This window comes from Loxodonta africana, chromosome X (assembly GCF_030014295.1).
Source record: "Loxodonta africana isolate mLoxAfr1 chromosome X, mLoxAfr1.hap2, whole genome shotgun sequence".
Taxonomy (NCBI): Eukaryota; Metazoa; Chordata; class Mammalia; order Proboscidea; family Elephantidae; genus Loxodonta; species Loxodonta africana.
In genome coordinates this window covers 129,664,996-129,692,946 of record NC_087369.1, presented here as the reverse complement: position 1 = coordinate 129,692,946, position 27,951 = coordinate 129,664,996, and positions in this window count along the sequence as shown.

The following is a 27,951-nucleotide window of genomic DNA, read 5'->3' as shown; positions in this document are numbered from 1 at the left end:
CACACAGGTCCATGCAGAAGGGAAAGGTGCTCAAAGTCCATGCACTGATTATGCCTGGACAGGAGCCACTTCTGTCCTGAGTTCCCCCAGTTAGTGGAGCTGGCAAATTATTTTTCCCCCAATTGCAAATTTTTTCCTTCTCCAAGGCCAGGAGGATGGCTCTAGGCACTCAACAGTGCCTATCTCAGGCCCAGGGAATTCAGCCGCTGAAGCTGGCTTGGGGACTGGGGGGATGTGGTAAAATATGCGCAAGTACTTAGCTTTTGCCGAGAGCGCCATTCTTCTCTGGCTCTGGATGTGTGAATAGGCTGTGTGGCTGGCTGCTTCTCCCTGCGGAAACTGCAGCCGAATGCTAGTACCAGCCTGCAGCTGATACTCCCGGAATGGTGCCTGGGGCCTCTTGTGATTCAGGTCCGGTAACTCCTCTCTGCTTCTGAACCATCTCTTCCTCCCCCTCCCCCTCAGTTCATTTTCTAAGCTTACCTTTGATGCTCAGGGCTCCTAACTTGTCATAAATATACTCATTTCACTCGTTTTTTCAGGTCTTTGTTGTAAAGAGGCCTTGCCAGAAGCGTCTGTCTATTCCGCCATCTTGGCTCCACCTCTCGCCATGGTGTTTTCAATCATCTCATATGCATGTGAAAGCTGGACAGTGAATAAGAAAGACTGAAAAGGAATTGATGCCCTTGAATTGTGGTGTTTCCGAAGAATACTGAATATACCATGGACTGTCAAAAGAACAAACAAATCTGTCTTGGAAGAAGTACAGCCAGAATGCTCCTTAGAAGTAAGGACGGTGAGACTACGCCTCACATACTTTGGACATGTTATCAGGAGGGATCAATTCCTGTAGAAGGACATCATGCTTGGTAAAATAGAGGGTCAGCAAAAAAGCAGAAGACCCTCAATAAGATGGACTGACAGAGTGGCTGCAACAATGGGCTCAAGCATAGCAACAATTGTGAGGATGCTGCAGGACCAAGAAGTGTTTTGTTCTGTTGCACATAGTGTCTCTATGAGTTGGAACTGACTCAACAGCACCTAACAACAACAACAACACATCAGATTAGCCAAGGAACAATTAAAATACTCAGTGTTGACTGAGTGTGGAGAAAAAGGCACTTACATACATTTCTGATGGAAGTTTAAGTTTCTGTAAACTTTTCTGGATGCCTATTTGGAATACATACCAAAAGCCCTAAAAAGAAAAAAGGAAATGAATGTCCTTTGACCAAGGTATCATTTACAATAATTTTTTATAAGAAAATGATAAGACAAACTGGTAAGGATGCATGCATGCACAAGGATATTGTCTTAGTTATCTAGTGCTGCTATAACAGAAATATCACAGGTGGATGGCTTTAACAAATGAATATATTCTCTCAAAGTTTAGGAGGCTAGAAGTCTAAATTCAGGGTGCTAGCTCTATGGGAAGGTTTTCTCTCTCTGTTGGCTCTTTGGGAATGTCTTTGCCTCTTGAGCTTCTGCTTCCTGGTTCCTTGGAGAACTCCATGTGTCTTGGCATCAATCTTCCTCATGGTCTAGAAGGTTCTCATTACAGGGACCCTTGGGTCCAAAGGACGTGCTCCACTCCCAGCTCTTCTTTCCTGGTAGTTGTGAGTTCCCTTTTCTCTGTTTGCTTCTCTCTCCTTTTATCTCTTGTAAAATAAAAGATGTGACTCATGCAAGGATGTGACTTAAGTAAGGGTGTGATTTGAGTCGCACTCTCTTCTAAGGCTGTGACTCAAGATACACCCCACACTCTCCCTGCCTCATTAACATATGGAAGTTAGGATTTACAATACATCAAAAATGGAGCATAATTATATCAGATCACAAAGTGGAGAACACTGACTCAATACGGGAAATCATGGCCTAGCAAAGTTGACACATTATTTCTGGGGGGACACAATTCAATCCATGACAGATGTTCACCCAGTTTTGTATATACTGAAATATTGTAGATGATTTAAATGTCAACAACAGGGGAACGATTGCATACAATGAAATACACACATACAATGGAATACCATGTAGCTAAATAATTATATCAATTAATGTTTACTGGAATAACCAGCTATTCTTCATGAAGAAAGTAAAAATCAAATAAAAAATTGTATTTACAGCATGATTCTATGCATGTAAAATTTACATCGATCTCTATGCATGGACATAGAAAACAGTCCAGAAGGTATACACCTACATGGCTGTTGTTTTGTTTTTTCATTTTTTAAATTAACTCAAGTAGAAGTATAATTTGCTTAAAATAAAATATACAGATTTTAAGTGAAAAATTCAAGAAGATTTTTTTTATTCCATTTTACCAGCTTTTTTTTTATAGAGGTATAATTAAGATTTAATAAACTGCATATTTTTAAATTGAACTAGTTGATCACTTTGGGTATATTTGTGTAAACCAGTTGCCACAGAGTCCATTCCAACCCATGGTAACCCCATGTGTGTCAGAGTAGAATTGTGCTCCATAGGGTTTTCAATGGCTGATTGCCAGGTCTGTCTGCTGAGAAACCTCTGGGTGAATTCAAATCTTCAGTCTTTCAATTAGCAGCTAAGCAGGTTAATCATTTGTACCACTCAGGGACTCCTGACATATGTATACACTTATGAAACCATCACGACAATCAACACAATGAACTCACTGATTACTCCAAAATTTCTTATGTGTCTTTGTAATCAATCCACCCTACCCCTCCTACCATTCTACCACCATTCTATCAATTACTGCATTCTGTAACTATAGATTAGATTTTCTAGAATTTTATATAAATGAAATATGGTTTTTTTGGTCTGCCTAAGCATAATCATTTGAGATTCATCCATGATACTGGATTGTCAGTAGTTCATTCTTTTTTTTTTTTTTTTGGCTAAGTAGTATTCTATTGTATGGATAAGCCATGATTTGTTTATCCATTTCCCTGCTGATGCACATTTAGGCTGTTTCCAGTTTTTATCTACTACAAATAAAGCTGTTATAAAAAATTACATGCAAGTCTTTATAGGGACATATGCTTTCATTTTTCCTGGATAAATATGTAGGAGAGAGGGCAGCGACAAGATGGCACAGTAGTTAGATGCATCCTGTGGTCCCTCTTACAACAAAGACCAAAAAAAACAAGTGAGTCAATTGTATATGACAATCTAGGAGCCCTGAACATCAAAGACAAAGTTCAGGAATCAGACTGAGCAGCAGTGCGAGGGAGAGATGGTTCAGAAGCAGTAAGGAGTGGCCAGACCTGACCCAGCAAAAACTGGCACCTCATAGGCCGAATCCACTGGTGCAAGCGTGGTAAGACAAGCAGTGGTATTCGGGACACATCTTCCACATCAGGAGAGACTAAGCAGCAGAGAGTCCACTCATGCCTCCAGAATTAGCAAAAAGCAGCACATAATCAGCAAAAGATAAGTGCTTGCATCTAATCTACCGCGTGGAATAAAAAAACACCACGTTGGAAAAAAACTCTCTCCCATTTACCTGACTCCTCTCTGCTCTGCACCAGGTCCCGAGTTGGCTTCACTAATAGCCACTTTCCCTGGGCTGGAAGTAGGACCTGCTGCATGTCCTGAGCCATTTTTCCAGCCTTGAAGAAGGAACAAATTGATAAACAAGGGAAAAAATAATCTGCTGACTCCCCTAAACTGGGAACTCAGGGCAGAAACAGCTCCTTTGCTTAGGCACAGGCATAAGGGACCCACAGACTATGAATGCCTTTCACCCCTACATAGACTTGTATGGGCCCATTTCAATAGCATAGACCCTCATTAGCAAAGTACAACAGGGTATATACCCAAAGTCTAACTTGAACTGTTTCAGCTATGTGGTGGAGAGGCAGGTTCGTGACATTTGAAACTACTCTGCCTATTAAGCAGGGTCCTCGCCTACCTTCATCAGGGGCCTGAGGACTGGTGGCTCCACCCATGCCACCTAGCGACCCACAACAGTGATCCAAGGATAAGTGGTGCCTCCCAGTCCTCACAGCCAACAGCACTGGATGCTCATTGTCTAGCTGGAAAACCTACCCACATATGTGCTCTAGGGAACAGGGACAAGCTTTCCTCATAGACACTCAGTTGCAGTTGTCACCCCTTGCCTTGCTCAGCATGTGACCCCCTACTGCAGCCAGATACCTGTACCTACACCAATCACCCCTGCTCATCTAGGACTGTAGGTGAGAGCCTGCACCACACACTTGGTGATCAACTATCTGGACACCTGAGTTTAACCCATACAAAAAAATTAAATGGACTCTTAGGTTCATATATGTAGTAGCAGCTCTAACCACCTGATGACAGGATGTTAGAGCTTCAAAGGCAGGAATAATCAAACCAGCTCACGTGTACAGCCTATTTGGGTATATCAAAACAAAATAAGAAGCTAGGACACTGAAAGCAAACATAAAATAAATACAATAGCTTATCAATGGCTCAGAGACAACAGTGAATATCAAATCACACAAAGAGGAACACCATGATGGCTTCAATAAGCTCCCAAAACAAAGAATCAAGAAATTTTCTGGATGTAGAGAACTTTTTGCAATTATCAGAGGTAGAATACAAAAGATTAATATACACAACTCTTCAAGAGATCAGGAAGGAGATCAGGCAAAATGCAGAACCCAAGCAGCATACAAACAAAGCAATAGAGGAATTTAAGAAGATTAGGGAAGAGCATAATGACAAACTTAATAGGCTGCAAGAGTCCATAAAGACAGCAAACAGAAATCCAGAAGATTAACAATAAAATTTCAGAATTAGACAATTTAGTAGAAAGTCACAGGAGCAAAACTGAGGCAACAGAAGCCAGAATTACTGAGACTGAAGATAAAGTACTTCAAACCAACATATTTGAGGAAAAATCAGATAAAATAATTAAAAAAAAAAGAAGAAACCCTAAGAATTATGTGGGACTCTATCAAGAGGAATAACCTATGAGTGATTGGAGTACCAGAATGGGAGATAACAGAAAGTACAGAGAGAACTGCTGAAGAATTGTTGGCAGAAAACTTCCCTGATATTGTGAAAGATGAGAAGATATCTATCCAAGATGCTCATCGAACCTCACACAAGGTAGATCCCAAAAGAAACTCACTAAGACATATTATAATCAAACTTGCCAAAACCAAAGATAAACAGAATTTTAAGAGTGGCTAGGGATAAACAAAAAGTCACCTACAAATGAGAGCCAATAAGACTAAGCTCGGACTACTCAGCAGAAACCATGCAGGCAAGAAGGCAATGGGATGACATATATAAAGCACTGAAGGAAAAAAAATTGCCATCCAAGAATCATATATCCAGCAAAACTGTCTCTCAAATGTGAAGGTGAAATTAGGACATTTCCAGATAAACAGAATTTTAGGGAATTTGCAAAAAAACAAACCAAAATTACAAGAAACATTGAAGGGAGTCCTCTGATTAGAAAATCAATAACATCAGGTAACAACCCGAGACTAGAACACAGGACAGAACAACCAGATATCAACCCAGACAGGGAAATGACAAAAATAAATCAAAGCTAAAACATTCAAAACAGGGAAACAGAGACATCATTATGTAAAAGATGACAACATTAAAACAAAAAAGAGGGACTGAAAAATGTAGTCATAGATCTTTCATATGCAGAGGAAGTCAAGGCAATATAAAGAAATAAAAGGTTCGTTTAAACTTAGAAAAATAGGAGTAAATATTAAGGTAACCACAAAGGAAACTAACAATCCTGCACATCAAAATAAAAAACAAGAAAAACATGAAGACTCAGCAAATACAAAATCAACAACAATGAAAAAGAGGACAAGAAAGTACATAAAGAAAAAAAACTCAGCACAGAAAATTAAGTGGAACAAAGAAACTGTCAGCAACAACAACAAAAAGACATCAAAATGAGAGAATTGAACTCATACCCATCAGTAATTTTGTTGAATGTAAATGGACTGAATGCACCAATATAGAGACAGAGAACGGCACAATGGACTAAGAAAAACACGATCGGTCTATATGCTGCCTATAAGAGACAAGACTTAGACTTAAAGACACAAACAAACTAAAACTCAAAGGATGGAAAAAATATATCAAGCAAACAACAATCAAAAAAGGGCAGAAGTGGTAATATTAATTTCTGACAAAATAGACTTTAAAGTAAAAACCACCACAAAGGATAAGGAAGGACACTATATAATGATTAAAGGGTCAACATACCAGGAGGATATAACCATAATAAATGTTTACACACTCAAAGACAGAGCTCCAAAATACATAAACTCTAACAGCAAAGAAAAGAATGATGGCTCCACAATAATAGAAGGACACTTCAACACACCACTTTCCGTGAAGGACAGAACATCCAGAAAGAAGCTAAATAAAGACATGGCAGATCTAAACACCACAATCAACCAACTTGACCTCACAGGCATAAACAGAACACTCCACCCAACAGCAGCCAAGTACACTTTATTTTCCAATGCACATGGAACATTCTCCAGAGTAGATGACGTATTAGGTCATAAAGCAAGCCTTAACAGAATTCAAAACATCGAAATATTAAAAAACATTTCTTCTGACCATGAAAACCATAGAAGTAGAAATCAATAACAGAAAAAGCAAGAAAAAAAATTAAACACCTGGAAACAGAACAACACCTTGTTCAAAAACTACTAGCTTAAAGAAGAAATTAAGGACAGAATAAAGAAACTCATAGAATCAAATAAGAATGAAAACACTTCCTACCAGAACTTTTGGGACACCGTAAAAGCAGTGCTCAGGGGTTAATTTATAGCAATAAATGCGTACATCCAAAAAGAATGGGATAAAACCAAGGAATTATCCCTACAACTCGAACAAACAGAAAGAGAGAGCGCAGCAAAAGAAGCCCTCAGACACCAGAAGAAAGGCAATAATAAAAACTGGAGCAGGGTTAAATGATTTAAAGAATAGAAAAACAATTGAAAGGGTTAACAAGACCAAAAGCTGGTTCTTTGAAAAGATCAACAAAATTGATAAACCATTGGCCAAACTGACAAAAGAAAAACAGGAGAGGAAGCAAATAACCTGAAAAAGAAATGAGATGGGCAATATCACAACAGACCCAACTGAAATTAAGAGTCATAACAATACTATGAAAAATTGAACTCCAAGAAAATTGAAAACCTAAAGGAAATGGGCAAATTTCTAGAAACACTCTACCTACGTAAACAAACACAAACAGAGGTAGAAAAAAAAAGAGGTAGAACAACTCAATAAATCTATAACAAAAAAAGAGATTGAAAAGGTAATTAAAAGCTCCCAAAAAGAAAAAAAAAAAAAAACCCTGGCCCTGACGGCTTCCCTGGAGAATTCTACCAAACTTTCAGAGAGGAGTTAACACCAATACTACTAAAACATATCTAAAAAATAATTCACCATGACCAAGTGGAATTCATACCAGGTATGCAGGGATGGTTCAACATTAGAAAAACAGTCAACGTAATCCATCATATAAATAAAACAAAAGAACCACAGAATTTTATCAACTGATGCAGAAAAGGCATTACACAAAGTCCAACACCCATTCATGATAAAAACTCTCAGCAAAATAGGAAAACAATGAAAATTCCTCAACACAACAAAGGGCATTTATATAAAGCCAACCACCAACATCATCCTAAATGGAGAGAGTCTGAAAGCATTCCCCTTGAGATCGGGAACCAGACAAGGATGCCCTTTATCACCACTCCTATTCCACATTGTGCTGGAGGTCCTAGCCAGAGCAATTAGGCTAGAAAGAAATAAAGGGCACCCAAATTGGGATGGAAGAAGTAAAAGTATGTCTATTTGCAGATGATATGATCTTATACACAGAAAACTCTAAAGAATCCACAAGAAAACTACTGGAACTAATAGAACAGTTCAACAAAGTATCATGACACAAGACAAACATACAAAAATCAGTTGGATTCCTCAACACCAACAAAGAGAACATCGAAGAGGAAATCACCAAATCAATACCATTTACAATAGCCCTCAAGAAGATAAAATACTTAGGAATAAATCTAACCAGAGATGTAAAAGACCTATACAAAGAAAACTACAAGACACTACGGCAAGAAACCAAAAGAGACCTACATAACTGGAAAAAACATACCTACCTAATGGATAGGAAGACTCAACATTGTGAAAATGTCTATTCTACCCAAAGTAATCTATACATACAATGCAATCCTAATCCATATTCCAATGGCATTTTTTAATGAGATGGAGAAAAAAAATCATCAACTTGATATGGAAAGGGAAGAGGCCCTGGATAAGCAAAGCATTATTGAAAAAGAAGAAAAAGTGGGAGGCCTCACACTACCTAATTTTAGAACCTATTATACCATCACAATAGTCAAAACAGCCTGGCAGTGGTACAACAACAGATACATAGACCAAAGGAACAGAATTGAAAATCCAGACATAAATCCATCCACATATGAGCAGCAGATATTTGACAAAGGTCCAAAGTCAGTGAAATGGGGAAAAGACAGTCTCTTTAATAAATGGTATTGGCATAACTGGATATCCATCTGCAAAAAAATGAAACAAGACCCATACCTCACACCATGCACAAAAACTAACTCAAAATGGATCAAAGACCTAAATATAAAATATAAAATGATAAAGATCATGGAAGAAAAAATAGGGACAGTGATAGGAGCCTTAACACATGCCAAAAACGGTATACAAAACATTACTAACAAAGCACAAACACCAGAAGAGAAACTAGATAACTGGGAGCTCATAAAAATCAAACACTTATGCTCATCCAAAGACTTCACCAAAAGAATAAAAAGACTACCTACAGACTGGGGAAAATTTTTTGGCTACAACAAATCTGATCAGCATCTAATCTCTAAAATCTACAAGATACTGCAAAACCTCAACAAAACACAAATAACCCAATTAAAAAATGGGCAAAGCATATGAACAGGCAGTTTACCAAAGAAGACATTCAGGTGGCTAACATACATGAGGAAATGCTCATGATCATTAGCCATTAGAGAAACTCAAATCAAAACTACCATGAGATACCATCTCACCCCAACAAGGCTAGCAATCCAAAACACACAAAATAATAAATGTTGGAGAGGTTATGCAGAGACTGGAACACTTATACACTGCTGGTGGGAATGTAAAATAGTACAAACACTTTGGAAATCAATTTGGCGCTTCCTTTGTGAAAGTTAGAAATAGAACTACCACACGATCCAGCAATCCCACTCCCTGGAATATATCCTAGAGAAATAAGACATGCACAAACAGATATATGCACACCCATGTTGACTGCAGCACTGTTTACAATAGCAAAAATATGGAAGCAACCAAGGTGCCCATCAATGGATGAATGGATAAATAAATTACGGTATATTCACATAATGGAATACTATGGAACAATTAAGAACAATGAAGAATCCATGAAACATCTCATACATAACATGGAGGAATCTGGAAGGCATTATGCTGAGTGAAATTAGTCACTCGAAAAAGGACAAATATTGTATGATACCACTATTATAAGAACTCAAGAAGAAGTTTAAAGACAGAAGAAAATATTATTGATGGTTACAAGGGTGGGGAGGGAAGGAGGGGGTATTCAATAATTAGATAGTAGACAAGAACTATTTTAGATGAAGGGAAAGACAACACACAACACAGGGGAGGTCAGCACAACTGGTCTATACCCAAACCTAAGAGGTTTCCTGAATACAACGAAACACCTTGAAGGCCAGAGTAGCAGGGAGAGGGGTCTGAGGACCGTGGGTTCAGGGGACATCTAAGTCAATTGGCATAAAGTTTATTAAGAAAACTTTCTGCATCCCACTTTGCTGAGTGGCCTCTGGCGTCTTAAATGCTAGCAAGCAGCCTTCTAAGATGCGTCAATTGTTCTCAACCCACCTGGAGTAAAGGAGAATGAAGAACACCAAAGACACAAGATAAATATGAGCCCAAGAGACAGAAAGGGTCACATAAACCAGAGACTCCATCAGCCTGAGACCAGAAGAATTAGATGGTGTCGGGCTACCACCGATGACTGCCCTGACAGGCAACACAACATAGAATCCCTCATGGAGCAGGAAAACAGTAGGATGCAGACCTCAACTTCTCATAAAAAGACCAGACTTAATGGTCTGACTGAGACTGGAGGAGCCCCAGAGGACATGGCCCCTGGAATCTCTGTTAGCCCAAAACTAAAACCATTCCTAAAGACAACTCTTCAAAGATTAGACTGGACTATATGACATAAAATGATACTGGTGAGGAGTGTGCTTCTTAGCTCAAGTAGACACATGAGACTATGTGAGCAGCTCCTGTCTGGAGGCGAGATGAGAAGGCAAAAGGGGACAGGAGCTGGCTGAGCGGACACGGGAAATACATGGTGGAGAGGAGGAGTGTGCTGTCACATTACAGGGAGAGCAATTAGGGTCACATAATAATGTGTGTATAAATTTTTGTATAAAGCACAATTTAAAAAAAAAAAGAAAAACAATGTGTAGGAGAGAAATAGCTGGGTCTATATGGTGGGTGTAGAAGGAGCCCTGGTGGCACAGTGGTTAAAGCACTCACCTGCCAACCGAAGGGTCGGTGGTTCAAAACCACTAGTGACTCTGAAGGAGAAAGATGTGGCAGTCTGCTTCCTCAGAGATTTACAGCCTTGGAGAAACCCTATGGGCTGCTATAAGTCAGAATCCACTTGACAGCAGTGAGTTTGGTTTTGGTTATACGGTAGGTGTATGTTTACCTTTTTATAAAAACTGCCAAACTGTATTTCAAAGTTGTTGTGTCCTTTTACAATACCACTAGCAAAGTATGGGAGTTCCAGTTGTTCCTATTTTCACCAACACTTGGTATAGTCAGTGTTTCTGATTTTAGCCATTCTAGCATTTGTGTGTAGTAGAAACTCATTGTGGTTTTAATTTTTATCTTCCTAGTGATTAATCATATTGGATATCTTTTCATCAGCTTATTTACTATCCATATACCTTTCTCGGTGAAATATCTATTTAAATCTTTTGCCCATTTAATATATTTGATTCTTTTTTTTCTTATTATTGAATGGTGAGAGTTCTTTATATAGTCAGGATACTAGTCCTTTATCAGACACATGCTTTGCAAATATTTTCTCCCGGTCTGTGTCTTGATTTGTACCTTATAAATAATGTCTTCTGAAGAGCAGATGTTCTTCATTTTTTTATTGTGCTTTAACTGAAATTTTAAATCTCAAGTTAGTTTCTCATATGAAAATTTATACATAATCATGTGGCCCTAGTTGCTCTCCCAATAATGTGACAGCATACTTCTCCTTTCCACCCCAGATTTCCCGTGTCTATTTGACCAGCTCCTGTCCCTTTCTGCCTTCTCATCTCACCTCCAGACAGGAGCTGCCCATTTAGTCTCATGTGTCCACTCTTCATAAGTATCATTTTATGTCTTATAGTCCAGTCTAATCTTTGCCTGAAGAGCCGGGTTCAAGAATTGGCTTAAGTTCTAGGTTAAGATGTTCTTAATTTTGAAGAAGTAAAATTTATCATTTTTTTTCATTCATAGATCATGATTTTGATGTCATATCTTAAAAAAAAATCTGCATAACTGAAGGTCAATAAGATTTTATCTCCTGAGGAATCTGTGAAACATTTTATGACATGGAGGAACCTGGAAGGCATTATGCTGAGTGAAATTAGTCAGTTGCAAAAGGACAAATATTGTATAAGATCACTATTGTAAGAACTTGAGAAATAGTTTAAACTGAGAAGAAAACATTCTTTTGTGGTTATGAGAGGGGGGAGGGAGGGAGGGTGGAAGAGGGCTATTCACTAATTAGATAGTAGATAAGAACTACTTTAGGTGAAGGGAAAGACAGCACACAATACAGGGGAGGTCAGCACAATTGGACTAAACCAAAAGCAAAGCAGTTTCCTGAATAAACTGAATGCTTCGAAGGCCAGCGTAGCAGGGGCAGGGGTCTGGGGTCCATGGTTTCAGGGGACATCTAAGTCAATTAGCATTATAAAATCTATTAAGAAAACCTTCTGCATCCCACTTTGAAGAGTGGCGTCTGGGGTCTTAAATGCTAGCAAGCAGCCATCTAAGATGCATCAATTGGTCTCAACCCACCTGGATCAAAGGAGAATGAAGAACACCAAGGATACAAGGCGATTACAAGCCCAAGAAACAGAAAGAGCCACATGAACCAGCGACTACATCATCCTGAAACCAGAAGAACTAGATGGTGCCCAGCTACAACCGATGATTTCCCTGACAGGGAACACAACAGAGAAACCCTGAGGGAGCAGGAGAGCAGTGAGATAAAAAAAAAAAAATTTTTAATTTTTTTTCTTTTATTGCAGACCCCAAATTCTGATAAAAAGACCAGACTTAATGGTCTGACTGAGACTAGAAGGACCCCGGTGGTCATGGCCCCCAGACCTTCTGTTGGCCCAGGACAGGAACCATTTCCAAAGCCAACTCTTCAGACATGGATTGGACTGGACAATGGGTTGGAGAGGGATGTTGCTGAGGAGTGAGCTTCCTGGATCAGGTGGACACTTGAGACTATGCTGGCACCTCCTGCCTGGAGGGGAGATGAGAGGGTGGAGGGGGTTAGAAGCTGGAGAAATGGACAGGAAAAGAGAGAGTGGAGGGAGACAGCGGGGTATCTCACTAGGGGGAGAGTAACTGGGAGTGTGTAGCAAGGTGTATATGGGTTTTTGTGTGAGAGACTGACTTGATTTGTAAACTTTCACTTAAAGCACAATAAAAATTATTTTTTAAAAAAGAGGAAAGAGAAAAAAAAAGATTTTATCTCCTATGTCTTCTAGAAGTTTTATAATTTTAGGTTTTATATTTGACTATGATCCATTTTCAGTTAATTTTTATATAGAGTGTGAGGTATATATTGAGGCTTTTTTTTTTTTTAATATGGATTTCCAATTGTTTCAGCAACATTTGTTGAAAAGAGTATCTAAATACCATCTTTTCTCCATGGAATTATCTTTGCATCTTGTCAAAAATCAGTTAACTGTATATGTGTGACCCTATTTCTGCGCTCTGTATTCTCTTACATTGATCTATTTGTCTTGATTACAATAACTTAGTAATTCTTGAAAACAGGTAGTATTACCCTCCAACTTTGTTCTTATTTTGTCATAGTCGTTTTGGTTATTTTAAGTTCTTTGCATTTACAACTCCAAGAAGAGCCAGCTCTTTCTTTCACTTATTTTACAATTTTTATAGATTTCTGCTCTTTATTATTTCCTTCCCTCTGCTTCCTTTGGGTTTATATTGCTCTTATTTTTTAATTTCTTGAGGTGGGAGTTATGATTATAGATTTGAGACATTTCTTCTTTTCTAATGTAAATGTTTAGTGGTATAAATATCCCACTCTGTACTACTTTAGGTATATTTCACAAATTTTGATATGTTGTATTTTCATTTTCCTTCAATTCAATGTATCTTTTATTTCCCTTGACACTATCTGACCCATGAATAATTTAGACTGGTGTTGTTTAATTTGCAAGTCACAAACTTGCAAACTGTCATGCATCTGTCAGTTTGTTGTACTGTAGTGGTTTGTGTGTTGCTGTGATACTGGGAGCTTTGTCACCAGTATTTCAAATACCAGCAGGGTCACCCATGGCGGACAGGTTTCTGCAGAGCCTCCAGATTAAGACAGACTAAGAAGAAAGGCCTGGCAGTCTATTTCTGAAAAAATTGGCCAGTGAAAACCTTATGAATAGCAGTGGAACATTGTCTGATATAGTGCCAGAAGATGGGCCCCTCAGGTTGGAAGGTGCTCAAAATACAACTGGGGAAGAGCTGTCTCCTCAAAGTAGAAAGTGGAGTCGACCTTAATAACTTGGATGTAGTAAAGTTTTTGGAGCCTTCATTTGCTGATGTGGCACGACTCAAAATGAGAAGAAACAGCTGAAAACACGCATTAGTAACTGGAATGTGGGATGTACAAGTATAAAACTTGGAAAATTTGAAGTTGTCAAAAATGAAATGGAATGCATAAAGATTGATATCCTAGGGATTAGTGAGCTGAAATGCACTGGTGTTGGCCATTTTGAGTCAGACAATCATATTGTCTACTTTGCCGGCGATGACAAAGAGGAATGGCATCATGTTCATCGTCAAAAAAAACATTTCAAGATCTATCCTGAAATACAATGCTGTCAGTAATAGGATAATATGCCAAGGAAGTCCAGTTAATATGACTATTATTCAAATATACCCACCAACCGCTAAGGTCAAAGATGAAGAAATTGAAAATTTTTACCAACTTCTGCAGTCTGAAATTGATCAAATATGCAGTCAAGACTCATTGACAATTACTGGTAATTGGAATATAAAAGTTGGAAAAAAAGAAGAGGGATCCGTAGTTGGAAAATACGGCCTTGGTGACAGAAACGATGCCAGGGATCTCATGATAGAATTTTGCAAGATCAACGACTTCTTCATTGCAAATACCTTTTTTCAACAACATAAATGGTGATTATACACGTGGATCTCACTGGATAGAAAACACAGGAATCAAATCAACTACATCTATGGAAACAGATGACAGAAAATCTCAATATCATCAGTCAGAACAGGCCAGGGGCCAACTGCAGAACAGACCATCAATTGTCATATGGAAGTTCAAACTGAAGCTAATGAAACTTAGAACAAGTCCACAAGAGCCAAAGTACGACTTGAGTGTATCTCACCTGAATTTGGAGACCATCTCAAGAACAGATCTGATGCACTGAACACTAATGACCAAAGACCAGACAAGTTGTGGGAAGACATCAGGGACAGCATACACAAAGAAAGCAAAAGTCATTAAAGACACAGGAAAGAAAGTAAAGACAAAACGGATGTCAGGAAGATGGCTGACTAGGTAGACGCTACCTCTGACCCTCTTGCAACAAACTCAGAGAAACAAGTGAACTGATCACATACATGACAATCTACGAACCCTGACCATCAAACACAGATCTAAAGAGTTGACCTGAGTGACAGAGACTGAGAACGAACAACCAAGGGGAAGCAGCGACTGTTTTCGGAGCCTGGAGCCAGTGTCCCAGTCAGGAAACCTTGGCACTGGGCTTTGGACTGGGCGCAGGGGAATTGAGCAGGGCATCTTGAGATGGCGCAAACCCAATCAAAAAGTGGGCAAAGGATATGAACACGCACTTCACTAAAGAAGATATTCAGGCAGCTAACAGATACATGAGAAAATGCTCTCGATCATTAGCCATTAGAGAAATGCAAATTAAAACTACCATGAGATTCCATCTCACTCCAACAAGGCTGGCATTAATCCAAAAAACACAAAATAATAAATGTTGGAGGGGCTGCGGAGAGATTGGAACTCTTATACACTGCTGGTGGGAATGTAAAATGGTACAACCACTTTGGAAATCTATCTGGCATTATCTTAAAAAGTTAGAAATAGAACTACCATACAACCTACAAATCCCACTCCTTGGAATATACCCTAGAGAAATAAGAGCCTTTACACAAACAGATATATGCACACCCATGTTTATTGCAGCTCTGTTTACAATAGCAAAAAGCTGGAAGCAACCAAGGTGGCCATCAACGGATGAATGGTTAAATAAATTGTGGTATATTCACACAACAGAACACTATGCATCGATAAAGAACAATGACAAATCTGTGAAACATTTCATAACATGGAGGAACCTGGAAGGCATTATGCTGAGTGAAATTAGTCAGAGGCAAAAGGACAAATATTGTATAAGACCACTATTATAAGATCTTGAGAAATAGTATAAACTGAGAAGAACACATACTTTTGTGGTTACGAGGTGGGGAGGGAAGGAGGGTGGGAGAGGGTTTTTTACTGATTAGTTAGTAGATAAGAACTACTTTAGGTGAAGGGAAGGATAATACTCAATACATGGAAGGTCAGCTCAACTGGACTGGACCAAAAGCAAAGCACTTTCCGGGATAAACTGAATGCTTCAAAGGTCAGCGGAGCAAGGGCGGGGGTTTGGGGACCATGGTTTAAGGGGACTTCTAAGTCAATTGGCAAAATAATTCTATTATGAAAACATTCTGCATTCCACTTTGAAATGTGGCGGCTGGGGTCTTAAATGCTAACAAGTGGCCATCTAAGATGCATCAATTGGTCTCAACCCACCTGGATCAAAGGAGAATGAAGAACACCAAGGTCACATGATAACTATGAGCCCAAGAGACAGAAAGGGCCACATGAACCAGAGACTTACATCATCCTGAGACCAGAAGAACTAGTTGGTGCCCGGCCACAACCGATGACTGCCCTGACAGGGAGCACAACAGAGAACCCCTGAGGGAGCAGGAGATCAGTGGGATGCAGACCCCAAATTCTCATAAAAAGACCAGACTTAATGGTCTGACTGAGACTAGAGGAATCCCGGTGGTCATGGTCCCCAAACCTTCTGTTGGCCCAGGACAGAAACCATTCCCAAAGACAACTCATCAGACATGGAAGGGACTGAACAATGGGTTGGAGAGAGATGCTGACGAAGAGTGAGCTACTTGTATCAGGTGGACATTTAAGGCTGTGTTGGCATCTCCTGTCTGGAGGGGAGATAGGAGGGTAGAGAGGGTTAGAAACTGGCAAAATTGTCACGAAAGGAGAGACTGGAAGGAGGGAGCAGGCTGACTCATTAGGGGGAGAGTAAGTGGGAGTATGGAGTAAGGTGTATATAAGCTTATACGTGACAGACTGACTTGATTTGTAAACTTTCACTTAAAGCACAATAAAAATTATTTTAAAAAAATGGATGTCAGAAAGACTCTGAAACTTGCTCTTGAACATAGAGTAGCTAAAGCAAATGGAAGAAATGATGAAGTAAAAGAGCTGAACAGAAGATTTCAAATGGCAGCTTGAAGAGACAAAGTAAAATATTATAATGAAATGTGCAAAGACCTGGAGTTAGAAAACTAAAAAGAGAAGAATATGTTCCCCATTTCTCAAGCTGAAAGAGCTGACGAGAAAACTCAAGCCTAGAGTTGCAATACTGAACGATTTTATGGGCAAAATACCGGAAACCCTGGTGGTGTAGTGGTTAAGTGCTATGGCTGAGAAACAAACAGTCGGCAGTTCGAATCCGCCAGGTGCTCCTTGGAGACTCTATGGGGCAGTTCTACTCTGTCCTGTAGGGTCGCTATGAGTTGGAATCGACTTGACAGCACTGGGTTTGTTTTGGTTTTGGTATGGGCAAAATATTGAATGACACAGGAAGCATCAAAAGCAGATGGAATGAATACACAGAGTCGCTGTACCAAAAAGAATTGGTCGATGTTCAACAATTTCAGGAGGTAGCATATGATCAAGATCCAGTGGTACTGAAGGAAGAAGTCCAAGCTGCACTGAAGGCACTGACGAAAAACAAGTCTCCAGGAACTGACGGGATACCAATAGAGATGTTTCAACAAACAGATGCAGCATTAGAGGTGCTCACTTGTCTGTGACAAAAAATTTGGAAGGTAGCTACCTGGCCAAGCAACTGACAGAGATCCGTATTTGTGCCCATTCCAAAGAAAGGTGATCCAACCAAATGCAGAAATTATCAAACAATATCATTAATATCACACGCAAGTAAAATTTTGCTGAAGATCATTTAAGATTGGTTGCAGCAGTATATCAACAGGGAACTGCCAGAAATTCAAGCCAGATTCAGAAGAGGACATGGAACAAAGGATATCATTGCTGATGTCAGATGGATCTGGCTGAAAGCAGGGAATACCAGAAAGATGTTTACCTGTTATTTATTGACTATGCTAAGGCATTCGACTGCGTGGATCATAACAAATTATGGATAACATTGTGAAGAACAGGAATTCCAGAACACTTAATTGCATTCATGTGGAACCTGTACATACACCACGAGGCAGTCCTTTGAACAGAACAAGGGGGTACTGCGTGATTTAAAATCAAGAAAGGTACGTGTAAGGGTTGGATCCTTTCACCATACTTATTCAATCTGTATGCTGAGCAAATAATCTGAGAAGCTGGGCTATACAAAGAAGAATGTCACATCAGGACTGCTGGAAGACTCATTAACAACCTGTGATAGTCAGATGACACAACCTTGCTTGCTGAAAGTGAAGAGGACTTGAAGCACTTACTGATGAAGATCAAAGACTACCACCTTTGGTATGGATTACACCTCAACATAAAGAAAACAAAAATCTTCACAACTGGACTAATAAGTAACATCATAATAAATGGAGAAAAGATTGACGTTGTCAAGGATTTCATTTTACTTGGCTACACAATCAACACCCATGGAAGGAGCAGTCAGGAAACCAAATGATGTACTGTATTTGGGAAAATCTGCTGCAAAAGTGTTAAAAAGCAAAGTTGTCACTTTAAGGACTAAGTTGTGCCTGACCCAAACCATGCTATTCTCAATTGCCTCATATGCATGCAAAAACTAGACAATGAATAAGGAAAACAGAAGAACGGATGCCTTTTAATTATGATGTTGGCAAAGAATACTGAATATACCATGGACTGCGAGAAGAACAAACAAGTCTGTCTTGGAAGAAATGCACCAAAGTGCTCCTTAGAAGCAATGATGTTGAGACTCCATCTCACTTATTTTGGACATGTTACAAGGAGGGATCAGTCCCTGGATAAGGACATCACACTTGGTAAAGTAGAGGGTCAGAGAAAAAGAGGAATACCCTTGATGAGATGGATTGACACAGTGGTTGCAGCAATAGGTCAAACATAGCAAGGATTCTGAGCATGGCACAGGACCTGGCAATGTTTAGTTCTGTTGTAAATAGGGTCGCTATGAGTCGCAACCGACTGGACAGTACCTAACAACAACAACAATTTGCAAGTGTTTGGACATTTTCTTATCTTTTTTTTTTTTTTACTTTTTTATTGTGATAAATATATATGGAACAAAACATCTGGCACTTCAATAATCTTCACATGTACAGTTCAGTGATATTAATTATATTCATCAGGCTAATCAACCATCACCCTTGTCTTTGTATACTGATTTTTAGTTTAATTTCATTGTGGTCAGAGAACACACTCTGAATGATTTTAATTTTTAAAAAATTTTTAAGGTTTCTTTTATGGCCCAGGATATGGTCTACCTTGATATACATTCTGTGAGTACTTGAAAAGAATATTCATTCTGCTGATGTTGAGTGGAGAGTTTTATAAATGCCTGTGAGATCCAGTTGGTTGATGGTGTAGAATTCTTCTATATCATTCTTGATTTTCTGTCTGTTTTTGTCTATCAATTGTTGAGTTAAATTCTTAAACCACAATTGTGGATTTGCCTATTTCTCCATTCAATTCCATCAGTTTTTGCTTTACGTATTTGCAGCTCTATTATTTGGTGCATATACATTAAGGATTGATACGTCCTTTTGGACTACCCCTTTTTTCATCCTATAGTATCCATCTTTGTTCCTGGTAATTTTCTTTGCTCTGAAACCTACTTTATCAGATATTAATATACCCACTCCAGCTTTCAACTGAATACATTTTCCATGGTATATCTTCAATTACAACCTACTTACTATATTTGAAGTGAGTCTCTTGTAGATAGCATATTGGTTCTTAAAAAAAAAAAAGCTGGGTCATTTTTTTTGTCATTGCTATCCACTGATCTGTGTCTTTCGATTGATGAATTTAGACCATTTGCATTTACTATAATTATTAAAATATTGGGGCTTAAATCTGCCATTTTGTACTTTGTTTTGTTTGGACTCTATTTTTCATTTGTTTTTTCTTTCCTGCCTTACTGTGGATTACTTGAACATTTTTTAGAATTCCATTTTGATTTATCAATAGCTTTTTTTTTTCCATTCAAGAAATATTTAATGAGTACCTACTAACTGTTAGGGACTATTGTAGGTGCTTTACCAGTATTAGCACATTCAAACCTCACAACAACCTTGTGAAAAATTGCTATTATTATACACATTTTATATAAGAGAAAACTGAGGCACAAAGAGGTAAGATAAATTGCTCCAGTACACACTGAGGGAGAGTGGTGGAGCCAGCACTTGAACCCAGGAAGTCTGGTTGGAGACTAGTGCTCTTAACAACACAAGGCATTAAGCAGAGAATTCAGTAAGGCAATGCAATAGGAAAGCTGCTTTGATAGCCCCAAAATTACAACAGACGTATTTTTAATGTTGTTAATGATCCTCCCATATTTCCAAGAACAAGATGCTAATACAAAAGTTCATCCATACTTTGCATTTGATTTCCTTTTTTTATTGTGCTTTAGGTGAAAGTTTACAGAGCAAATTAGTTTCTCATTAAAAAATCAATAAACAAATTGTTTTGTGACATTGGTTGCCAACCCTGTGATATGTCAACACTCTCCCCTTCTCCACCCAAGGTTCTCTGTTTCCACTCGTCCAATTTTCTTTGCATAGGTCTTTCAGTGTTTGCGTTAAGTATTGCACTATGTATCGTTAACTTATCACAGTCTACTCGTGTCAACATTTTACCAGTTCAACTGAAATATAGAAACCTTATTTTCCTGTCCGTTTACCTGCCTTACTTACAATGTAAAAAATTTCCAGTTCCATTTGGTTTTTCTTTATATTTTCTATTTCTTTGCTGACACCTTCTATTTCCTTGCTGAGGCCTTTTATTTTTTCCATTTGTCTTAAGCATATTTACTATTGCTTACTAAAGCATTTTTATGATCACTGCTTTAAAATCCTTTGCAGAAAATTCTAATATTTGTCATTTTGATAGATGCTTCTGCTGATTTTTTTTTTCCCCTCATTCAAATAGATATTTTCCTGGTCCCTGACACGACAAGTGATATTCAATTCAAACTTGGACAATTTGGGTATTATGTTATCAGACTCGGGAATGATTTAAACCCTCTGTTTAACTGGCCTCCTGTGACAACGCTCCAGCACGGGAAGGGTAATGCTGCCTCATTTCTGATAGCTGGAGACTGAATTCCAGGTTCCCTATTTCACCTCCATTTTCACCCAGCAGGAAGCAGCTCCTTGTTTCTGCTGGACAGGGGTGTAAGTTTAGGTCCTCCACTAGACTTCTGCCGATACTACTCTGGCTGGGACGGAAAGAGATGCCTTGTTACTTCTCTCCACATGGCCTCCACTGACACCCTGAGGAGCAGAAGCCTCATTACTCCTGGGTCGTGGTGAAAGTCATGACCCTTCACTAGGCCTTAGGTCTTGATATCATGATTATACTGAGCTCATTAAAGAAGTTGGAAAGTAATCCCTTATCCTCTATTTTCAGGGAAAAAAATTGTGTAACATTGCTATTATTTATTCCTGCAATATTTGACAAAATTAAATATAGAAGTAAACTGGTCCTGGAGTTACGTTTGTGGGAAAATGTATGATTAGGAATTCAATTTTTGTAATAGAGTTAGAGCTACTCAAATTTTCTATCTATTCTGTGTCGTTTTTAAGCTGTGTTTTTCTGAAATTTGTCCATTTCAACTAACTGTCACATTTACTAACTTAAAGGTGTTCATAACACCGCTTCATTGTCAAGTTACCTTTAAAATCAATGTCATTAAGCCATGATTTATCTACAATAAAATGCATTTAAGTGTACAGTTCAATAAACTTTGACAAATGTGTAAAGCTATGCCATCACCACTCCAATCAAGATACAGAAAGTTTCCATCACTCCAAAAAGTCCCTCATGTCTGTTTAGGTACCCACATTGATCCAAGAACCACGGATCTGCTTTTTGTCAGATCCATATATTAGTTTTGTCTTTTCTAGGAATTTATATAAATGAAATACCATATGCTATGTATTCTTTTACTTTCTTTAAACCAATATTATATCCTTAAGATTCAACCATTTTATATGTATTTACAGATCATTCTTTTCTATCACTAGGTAGTATTCATTGCATTAATGTACTACAATTTGTTTAACCATTCACCTGTTGATGGTATTTGGATTGATTACAGCTTGAGGCCATTATTAATAAAACTACTATAAACATTTGTGAAAAAAATCTGTTTGTGGACATACGTTCTCTTTTTCCTGAGTAAATATTAATACTTGGAAGTGGAATTACTGGGCCATTTGGTAAGTTTATGTTTAACTTTACAATAAACTTCCAAACTGTTTTCTAAAATGGTTGTACCACATTACTGTTTTAATATCTGTAGGATCTGTAGTGATATCCTCTCTTTCATCCTGACTATTCATAATTCGTATTTTCTTTCCTTTTTTCTTGAACAGTACTGCTAGAGGTTTATCAGTTTTATTAAATTTTTCAATAAACCAACTTTAGCTTTGTTAATTTTCCCTCTCATTTGTTTTATATTTCATTTATTTCTGCTATTATCTTTATTATTTTCTTATACTTACTTTAATTTGCTCTTCTGTTTCCAGTTTCTTATGGTGGAAATTCCAATCTTTCATTTTAAACTTTTCTTTCCTAATATAGGTATTTAAAGTTATAAACTTGCCTTTAAGCACTGCTTTAATCCTACAAATTGAGACATATCGTTTTCATTATTACTCAGTTAAAAATATCTCTTTGTTTCCCTCATTATTTTTTTTTTCTTTGACTCATGGGTTATTTAGAACTGTGTTGTTTAAGTTCCAAATATTGGGGGATTTTCTAGCTATCTTAGTGTTGGTCACTTCTAATTTAATTCCACTGAGGTCAGAGAACATACTTTGTAAGAATTCAATCATTTGAAATATATTGAGACTTAACTTGTGGTATTGCATATTGACTATTTTGGTGAATTTCCCATGTCTACTTAAAAAATGAGTATTCTTTAGTTGTTATATGAAGTGCATTGTCAATTTTGTTGAAGTGATTGATAATGTTGATCACATCATCTCTATTCTCAATTTTTTTATCTGACTGTTCTATCAATTACTGAGACATACGTATTAAAATCTCCAACTATGATTGTGGGTTTATCTATTTATGGTATTTTTACACAAATAATGTGTGCCTTCTACATTTGTTTGTCAACCGTTCCCTCCCCCCGTGAGGTATTTTCCTAAGCTTCACTATGCCAATTTTTTTTACATGTTTCTGTTAAAAAAATTAGCATACCATGTTTATAAAAATACCTTGAGGGAGGAGAGAGTGGTTGACAAACACAGAAAAAAAAAACACAGAAGGCACTCATTATTTGTGTAAATATACAGTATCCCTTTATTTCTGTCAATTTTTACTTTATTTAAAATCTATGTTATCAGATTCCATAAATATTTGGGGCTGTTATGTCTTCTCTTTATCATTATGAAATGCTCATTTATGTCTTAGGCTGGGTTCTATAAAGAAGAAAAATCAGTAAAGCATATAAATATATACAGAGAGATTTATATCAAGGAAAAAACACAACGACTGTAGAGGCTGGAATGTCCCAAATCCATGGATCAGAACAGAGGACTCTCCTGATTCATGCAGCCACACGGGCTGACGAACCCAAGATCGGCAGGTCGGAGAGCAAGGCTTCCGCTCACAGGCTGTGAAGATCAACAAATCCCAAGATTGGCAGGTAAGTCCCAAGAACGGGAGGTGAGACAACAAGAGGCAGCTGCAGGATCCAGAACAAGCCAAAAACCTTGGCAAGGTGAGCAGGAAGGAAGTAAGCAGCAGAGGGTGGAGATATGAAGGCTGAGGGGGCGGTGAGCTGCCACAGGCCCCGCTCCCACCATTACCATTCAGCAGATTCCATCATGGGAGTAATCACATATCAAATTTCAACAGTGAAGGAATCACAACATTATACAACTGCCAAAACACTGAGAATCACGGCCCAGCCAAGTTGACACACAATCCTAACCATCACAGATTCCATAAATATTTGGGACTGTTATGTCTTCCTTTTGTCATTATGAAATGCTCATTTTTATTTCTGATAACATTTCTTGTCTGAAAGTCAAGATCTTCACTGATCTTAATATAGCTACAGCAGTTTTCATAGCCTTACCATTTGCATAGTATCTCTTTCCCCATCCCTTCATGTTAACCTAACTGTGTCCTTAAAAGTTGTCTCTGGACCAAAACCAAAGACACCACAAGAAAAGAAACTACAAGCCAATATCTCTCATAGATGCAAAAATCTTCAACAAAATACTAGCGAACAGGATCCAACAGCATATCAAAGGAATCATACACCATGACCAAGTGAGATTTATTTCAGGAATGCAGGGATGGTTCAATATTAGACAATCAGTGTAATACATCACATCAATGTTATCAGGTGCCATTGAGTTGCTTCCAACTCACAGCGACCCAATTCACAACATAACGACACACTGCCTGGTCCTGTGCCATCCTGACAATTGTTGCCATGCTTGAACCCATTGTTGCAGCCACTGTGTCAATCCATCTTATTGAGGGTCTTCCTTTTTCACTGACCCTCTACTTTACCAAGTATGATGTCCTTTTCCAGGAACTGATCCCTCCTGATAATATCTTCAAAGTATGTGAGACATAGTCTCACCATCCTTGCTTCTAAGGAGCATTCTGGTTGTACTTCCTCCAAGACAGATTTGTTTGTTCTTTTGGCAGTTGAAGGTATATTCAATGTTCTTCACCAACATCACAATTCAAAGGTGTCAATTCTTCTTTGGCCTTCCTTATTCATTGCCCAGCTTTCGCATGCATATGAGGCGATTGAAAACACCATGGCTTGGGTCAGGGGCACCTTAGTCCTCAAGGTGACAACTTTGCTTTTAAAAACTTTAAAGCGGTCTTTTGCAGCCGATTTGCTCAATGCGTCTTTTGATTTCTTGACTGCTGCTTCCACGGGTGTTGACTGTGGAGCCCAGTAAAATGAAATCCTTTACAACTTCAATGTTTTCTCCATTTATCATGATGTTGCTTATTGGTTCAGTTGTGAGGATTTCTGTTTTCTTTATGTTGAGGTGTAATCCATACTGAAGGCTGTGAGCTCTGATCTTCATCAGTAAGTGCTTCAAGTCCTCTTCACTTTCAGCAAGCAAGGTTGTGTCATCTGCATTTTGCAGGTGGTTGTTGAATCTTCCTCCAATCCTGATGCCCCTTTCTTCTTCATGCAGTCTAGCTTCTTGGATTATTTGCTCAGCATACAGACTGAATTAAGTATGGTGAAAGGATACAACCCTGACACACACCTTTCCTGAATTTCAACCATGCAATATCCCCTTGTTCTCTTCAAACGACTGCCTCTTGATCCACGTACAGATTCCTCATGAGCACAATTAAGTGTCCTGGAATTCCCATTCTCTGCGATGTTATCCATAATTTGTTATGATCCACACAGTCGAAGGCCTTAGCATAGTCAATAAAACAGAGGCAAACATCTTTTTTATATTCTCTGCTTTCAGTCAGGACCCATCTGACATCAGCAATGATATCCCTGGTTCCACGTCCTCTTAAATCTGGCTTGAATTTCTGGTAGTTCCCTGTCCATATACTGCTGCAGCCGCTTTTGAAGGACCTTCAGCAAAATTTTGCTTGCATGTGATATTAACGATATTGTTCGATAATTTCCGCATTCAGTTCGATCACCTTTCTTGGGAATAGGCATAAATATGGATCTCTTCCAGTCGTTTGGCTAGGTAGCTGTCTTCCAAATTTCTTGGCATAGACGAATGAGCACTTCCAGTGCTGCATTTGTTTGTTGAAACATCTCAATTGGTATTCCATCAACTACCAGAGCCTTGTTTTTTTGCCAATGCCTTCAGTGCAGCTTGGACTTCTTCCTTCAGCACCATCGGTTCCTGATCATGTTACCTCCTGAAATGGGTGAATGTCGACCAATTCTTTTTGGTATAGTGACTCTGTGTATTCCCTTCACCTTCTTTTGATGCTTCCTGCGCCATTCAATATTTTCCCTGTAGGATACTTCAGTATTGCAAGTCGAGGCTTGAATTTTCTCTTCAGTTCTTTCAGCTTGAGAAATGCTGAGCGTGTTCCTCCCTTTTGGTTTTCTATCTCCAGCTCTTTGCACATGTCATCATAATACTTTACTTCATCTTCTTGAGCCACTCTCTGAAATCTTCTGTTCGGCTCTTTTAGTTCATCATTTCTTCCATTTGCTTTAGCTACTCAACGTTCAAAAGCAAGTTTCAGAGTCTCTTCTGACATCTGTTTAGGTCTTTTCTTTGTCTCCTGTCTTTTAATGACCTCTTGCTTTCTTCACCTATGATGTTTCTTGATGTCATTCCACAGCTCACTTGGTCTTTGGTCATTAGTGTTCAACGTGTCAAATCTTTTCTTGAGATGGCCTCTAAATTCAGGTGGGATATACTCAAGGTCGTACTTTGGCTCTCATGGACTTGTTCTAAATTTCTTCAGTTTCAACTTGAACTTGCATATGAGTAATTGATGGTCTCATCCACAGTCAGCCCCTGGCCTTGTTCTGACTGATGATGATATTGAGCTTTTCCATCATCTCTTTCCACATATGTAGTTGATTTGATTCCTATGCATTCCATCTGGTGAGGTCCATATGTATACTTGCCATTTATATTGGTGAAAAATGTATTTGCAGTGAAGAAGTTGACGGTCTTGCAAAACTCTATCATGCAATCTCCAGCAACCTTTCTAACACAAAGGCCGTATTTTCCAACTAACGATCCTTCTTTGTTTCCAACTTTCACATTCCAATCACCAGTAATTATCAGTACATCCTGATTGCATGTTCAATCAATTTCAGACTTCAGAAGTTGGTAAAAATCTTCAATTTCTTCATCTGTGGCCTTAGTGGTTAGTGCATAAATTTGAATGATAGTCATATTAACTGGTCTTCCTTGTAGGTATATGGATATTATCCTATCACTGACAGCACTGTACTTCAGGATAGATCTTGAAATGTTCTTTTTGATGATAAATGCAATGTCATTCCTCTTCAAGTTGTCATTCCTGGCATAGTAGACCATGTGATTGTCTGGTTCACAATGTCCAATACCTACAAGGAAGGTATTTCAGCTCACTAATGCCTAGGATATCGATCTTTATGCGTTCCGTTTCATTTTTGACAGTTTCCAATTTTCCTAGATTCATACTTCGTACATTTCGGGTTCTACTATTAATGGATGTTTGCAGATGTTTCTTCTCATTTTGAGTCATGCTGCATCAGCAAATGAAGGTCCCAAAAGCTTGACTCCATCCACATCATTAAGGTTGACTCTACTTTGAGGAGGCAGCTCTTCCCTAGTTGTATTTGGAGCACCTTCCAACCTGAGGGGCTCATCTTCTGGCACTATATCAGACAATGTTCCACTGCTATTCATAAGGTTTTCACTGGCTAATTCTTTTCAGAAGTAGACTGCTGGGTCCTTCTTCCTAGTCTGTCTTAGTCTGGAAGCTCAGCTGAAACCTGTGGCCCATGGGTGACCCTGTTGGTATTTGAATACCAGTGACATAGCTTCCAGCATCACAGCAACATACAAGCCCCCACAGTATGACAAACTGACAGACACCCTTCTCAATGGAAACCTTTAAAAAGATTGGAATAGAAAGGAAATTACTCAGTGTGATTCAGGGCATATATGGAAAGCCAACAGCCAACCTTATACTTAAGGGAGAAAGAACGAGAGCTTTCCCCCTGAAATGAGGAACAAAACAAGGGTGCCCGTTCTCACCACTGCTACTCAATACTGTATTAGAAGTCCTAGCCAGAGCAATAAGACAAGAAATAAAAGGTATCCAGATTGGAAAGAAGTAAAATTCATGGATGATATTATCCTATATATACAAAATCCCAAAGAGTCCACAAAAGAACTTCTAGAGTGAATAGGGGAATTTATTAGCAAAGTAGCAAAGTTGCAGGGTAGAAGGTCAACAAAGAAAAATCAGTTGGATTTCTATAAACAGCAATGAGAAATCTGAATGGGAAATTAGGGGAACAATTTCATTTACAATAGCATATAAGAGAATAAAATAGCTAGGATTAAATTTTACCAGGGAAGTTGTCTTAGTTA